This window comes from Pseudorasbora parva, chromosome 25, assembly GCF_024679245.1.
Source record: "Pseudorasbora parva isolate DD20220531a chromosome 25, ASM2467924v1, whole genome shotgun sequence".
Lineage (NCBI taxonomy): Eukaryota > Metazoa > Chordata > Actinopteri > Cypriniformes > Gobionidae > Pseudorasbora > Pseudorasbora parva.
In genome coordinates, this window is record NC_090196.1 from 14,854,882 (window position 1) to 14,860,634 (window position 5,753).

The 5,753-nt window shown below is 35.7% G+C and overlaps 1 long non-coding RNA gene across 1 annotated transcript; it reads left to right on the top strand.

Moving 5' to 3' along the window:
* The first annotated feature begins 3,262 nt into the window (after nucleotides 1-3,262).
* LOC137065259 (uncharacterized) lies at nucleotides 3,263-5,255 on the top strand. The gene is made up of 3 exons (XR_010901608.1): nucleotides 3,263-3,363; nucleotides 3,805-3,886; nucleotides 4,880-5,255. It is a non-coding gene; the product is annotated as an uncharacterized lncRNA (long non-coding RNA).
* Nucleotides 5,256-5,753: the final 498 nt, after the last annotated feature.

Sequence of the window (5,753 nt, forward strand, 5' to 3'; positions counted from 1 at the left end):
TCGTCTCACAAACTGCCTGTGGCCCTTGGACCCAAAAAGAACAATTTTACTCTCATCAGTCCACAAAATGTTCCTCCATTTCTCTTTAGGCCAGTTGATGTGTTCTTTGGCAAATTGTAACCTCTTCTGCACATGCCTTTTTTTTAACAGAGGGACTTTGCGGGGGATTCTTGAAAATAGATTAGCTTCACACAGACGTCTTCTAACTGTCACAGTACTTACAGGTAACTCCAGACTGTCTTTGATCATCCTGGAGGTGATCATTGGCTGAGCCTTTGCCATTCTGGTTATTCTTCTATCCATTTTGATGGTTGTCTTCCGTTTTCTTCCACGTCTCTCTGGTTTTGCTCTCCATTTTAAGGCATTGGAGATCATTTTAGCTGAACAGCCTATCATTTTTTGCACCTCTTTATAGGTTTTCCCCTCTCTAATCAACTTTTTAATCAAAGTACGCTGTTCTTCTGAACAATGTCTTAAACGACCCATTTTCCTCAGCTTTCAAATGCATGTTCAACAAGTGTTGGCTTCATCCTTAAATAGGGGCCACCTGATTCACACCTGTTTCTTCACAAAATTGATGACCTCAGTGATTGAATGCCACACTGCTATTTTTTTGAACACACCCCTTTCAACTAATTGCCCAATTGCACAGCCTTAAGAGCGTGCATATCATGAATGCTGGGTCTTGTTTGTTTTCTGACAATCTACTGAACCTACTGGTAACTTGTTTGCCACGTAGCAATAAAAAATATACTAAAAACCTTGATTATTCTGGTTAGTCACATTGTACTGCTATTATTTTGAACAAGACTGTACTCTGTGTATCCTTACATTCTTTTTTTTTCAACACCGGCAAAGATCGTTTACACTCATCTTTATTTTAACGTAACAGCGTGCGGGCAGACAGGGTTGGCAATTTTTACTACGAAACCCGCCAACTACTAGCCCAAAACAAGCCAAATAGCTTTTCGTGAGAGTTCTCCGAAAATTTTGTGCGGGTTCTCGCTCCGTTGCTCTGATTGGTTGTAGGTCTATCTAATTGAGGTCTTTTCTGGTTCGGTTAAAACATGCCTCATAATCACAGCAGTGTCAGACTCATATTCTGACCAAGCTGCAACCTCCCGCGATCTCTCTTAAAGCCAATACGGAAGTAATGTAAACTGTAATTCCTTAACTGACCACTAGAGGCAGGCTCCAGAAGGGAGCAGAATCTCATTGAGCCCCATGTTAAAATTCTCAACTTTACAGCAGAAATTGTGGTTTTGGCTTTTAAGGCTAATTTTGATCTTCATGACAACTGTGAGGGGGGGTGAATTTTTTTATAACTCATTCGTTTACGTTATATAAAGCCTTTAAGTTCTGTATAAATTAAGGGCGTGGTAACAAGGGGATATCCATTTATCTGCCGTCTATAGTCATTGCGTCACCTCAGCACCGCGCTCCGCCTTTTTGCCCATTTTCTGTTATCCAGGAGTGACACGCGATGACTCGCTCACAAGATGGCAACGCCCAGCTCGCCCTACTTTAAGCTTCAGAACGGCTTATCGGAATCCTATGGGTGACGTCACAGACACTACATCCATATTTTTTTACAGTCTATGATTCTGACTAGAATTCAGTATGACAACCTCAGGCTAATTTTCTTCCATATTGGGATGTATATCTAAATGGAACAGCTTCTTGAACAAGGAAAATATTTAGGGTGGGACCTGATTTTGTCCATGTTGAATTGATTGGATGGTTGTGGTTTGCTATTGGTGGCTCTCAGGTGAGTGACATCTACTCCCGTGCCAGTAAACGTCATCAGGTACGAGAAGAGATGACACTGCAAGGGATTATGAGGGCACATTAATTAAATAAAATATACAATGGCATGCACAGATACGTCAATAATAGCAAATACTGCAATATTCAATAATAAAAAATTAAAAACTAAACAAGAATTGTCCATTTTGAATGCTGACTCATCCTACCGTGGCGATTAAACATGTAAACTGATGTAAAGAACATCACTATAGATGCAGTCATATTTACCTACAGACATGGATTACACATCCAATAATGTGGCTCTGCAAAATTTTGAGGGTGAAATTCAGTCATTTTTACTGGTATCCGTGCAAATGGTAATTTTATGTGACCAATAAAAATTTCCTCATGCAGCATTTGCATGGGGATTTTCACATGAATTGTCCTTGATCGACCATTTAAAAGTGATATGTAAATGGTGATTTGTTTCCACTTCACACTATTGACAATGCACTAATGGATTGCAAAATTTTGTTAGCTTTTGAATTTTTCTTTCGAAACCTATAACTATAGTTACATTGAACTAACTCAAAAAAGTACTGAGTAATATTAATTAACAAGATGCACTTACTATAGAGGTACCCAGCTGGCATTCGACTGACTTTAAACGTTTAAATGTAGTTGAAATAATGTCAGTTTATGAAAAAACATTGTTTCAACGTCAAAACAACGTTGAACACCAAATAGTTGAATTGGTGTTGTTAACTCACTAAGAATTCAACATAGAAATATCAACAAGTTTTGAGTTGTACGTCAAATCAACATTATTTTTACAACCATGACTTTTAAACATTTTGTTGAAATATATCAGTAGAAAAATAACGTTGGAACAACGTCCAAACAATGCTGATCAATTAACTGTTGAAAAAGAGTTGATACATGAATAATGATACAACGTTGAAATATCAACTCTGAATTGTTGAGCACTTTCTACATCTTATGGCTTACTTTGACAGCAAGTCCGATTGATCATTTTGGTTAGTCATTCCATACAAGAACAATATATGCAGTGGCGGCTGGTGAAAATATTATGTCTTCTTCCAGAGCTATATATATATATATATATATTTAAAATATAATATATAATATTTAAATATATATATATATATATATATATATATATATATATATATATATATATATATATATATATATATATATATATATATATATATATATATATATATATATATATCCTACACAGCTCTGAAAAAAAATTAACAGACCGCTTAAAATTAACACACACACACACACACACACACACACACACACACACACACACACACACACACACACACACACACACACACACATATATATATATATATATATATAGACACACATATGGACGGACACACACACACACACACACACACACGAATACAAGATGTATGGCTTGATTGGAGGACGGCGACTGTCCATCACACAAAGGCCAATAGGCTCTGACGGTTCCACGCAACACCTGCTTGCGCGTGCGCGAAGTGGGTCTGTGTCGTCATCGTCAGCAGGTTCTGACCTGGACCGATTCGACTGAATTTGGGCATAACAGCTCAGACGGTAAGCAAAGTTTTTGAAGTCACATTTTATAACTAGAAAATTCCTAAATAAATGTTGAGTGTGCCTGACTCTGGTCCATATACGTATTGTGTTAATTAATAATGTGTTTATATGGGCAGACTAACGTAGTTTAACCGCGAACCGGAGTTAGTGCTAGCTAACCGTCAAACGCCGTTCTTATCTGTGTGTGTGTGTGTAGACGTATGGGCAGACTAGTTTAACCGCGAACCGCCGTTAAGTGTAACGTTACGGGCAGACTAGTTTAACCGCGAACTGCCGTTAGTCCGTCGTTCCACCGGCGTGTAACTTATGTGTGCGCTAACGTTATATTAGATCAGTTTGAATGTTTTTGTCTTGTACTACCGTTACCCAATCAGGGAGAGGCATAAGAATATCTATACATCTTTAGCATGTCACATTCTTCTTTCTTCTTTTTTCCAGAGATTTGGAAAAACGACCTGAAAGTCTCCTTTAACGTTAAGTTGTCCCCATACCTAACCCAACCATCTATTTGAATCTGAAAGTAACTAACCCTTAACTTTTTTTTTGTTACATTTTTGTAAAATTTAAATACAGGTTTATGTGGAAGACTTTTTATATATAAAATGTATATAATAATTTCTGATCAAATCATTGCATTTATGTTTGAATGATTCGTTTTTGACTTGAAACAGTTGCATATTAAACTTAAATTTAGCTTATCCTTCCTATTTTGTTGGTTTTGGGGGGCGTGTTAGAGGGGGATTCTGTAGGTGGTCCTCAGAAAAAAATTGGAAGATAAAGTGGTCCTTGGGCTGAAAAAGTTTAAGAAACACTGTGTTAAATTGATAGTAAAGGAGATTTATTTTATTTGAAAATGTTTTTATTTTGAATAAATGCAGTTCTTTTAAACCTTTTATTCATCAAATATATTAAGCAGCAGAACTGTTTCCAACACTCATAATAAATCAGAATATTAGAATGATTGCTGAAGTATCATGTGACGCTGAAGGAATGATACTGAAAATTCAGCTTTTCACAGAAATAAATTGTAATTTAACATATAATAAATTGAAAACCAAATATTTAAATTGTAATAAGAGCACAATATTACTTTTTTTTTTTTTTTTACTGTATTTTTGATCAAATAAATGCAGGCTTGATGAGCAGAAGAAACTTCTTTCAAAAACATTACACATAGTAATGTGTCCAAACTTATATATATATATATATATATATATATATATATATATATATATATATATATATATATATATATATATATATATATATATATAAATAAAATACTCCATTCTGGGCTCTAGACTAACTTCTCTACCTGCAGCAAGGGTTACTACCAACTGCCTTTTGTTGCTCGCTCAAGCACATGATTATCAATGACCTTGCATGTTGATCAATACTAATTGATATACTTTGATCATTGGCAATGCCACAAAAGTTGATATTTGCTAAATATTTTAATTTGAGTTTAAAATATTAGTGTTTGCTAATACTGATCTGTTTTTTTTCTCGTCAGATGCGGTCTTGAGCTTAAAGCCAATGAAAGTAGACGAATACATGGCCAAAGACTTGAAATATGCACCTGAGAGGACTGGTGGCGGTAGCAGAAAGAAGTAACAAGAAAGTTGTTAATGTTGCCCAATGTTTGGGCCGTTTTTTTTAAAGGTTAAAAAAAGCTAGTTCACCCAAAAATGAAAATTCTGTCATTTACTCCTCACCCTAATGTCGTTCCAGACCCGTAAGACTTCCATTCATCTTCAGAACACAGTTTAAGATATTTTATATTTACTCTGAGCTTTCTGTCCCTCCATTGAAAATGTATGTACGGTATACTGTCCATGTCCAGAAGGACCAGAAAGATAATAACATCATCAAAGTAGTCCATATGTGACATCAGTGGGTTAATTAGAGTCTCTTGGAGAGTCGAAAATACATTTTGGTCCAAAAATAAAAAAAAGTACGATTTTATTCAGCATTGTTTTCTCTTCTGCGTTTGTTTTCAAACCTCAAATAAAGATTCAAACAGCCATGAATCAATGATTCGGATCGCCACAATGCTCTGGGACTAAAATATAAAATATCTTAAACTGTGTTCTGAAGAGGAATGGAGGTCTTACGGGTGTGGAATGACATTGGGGTGAGTCATTAATGACCTCAATTTCACTTTTGGGTGAACTAACCCTTTAATGACAGAATTTTTGGGTAAAGTAAAAGTTTGACATGTGTACAATTGATGTGAAAGGTTGGCACAATTGCAGCTATGTAATAAAGCATGTTTCCTACGTCAGTGAAATGTCTTTATTAATCTTCTTCCTGGTCTTCCTTTGACCAATTGGCTTCTTCCAAGCTGACTGTGCGTGTTTGCAAACTTAGTGTTTATGTATCCATTT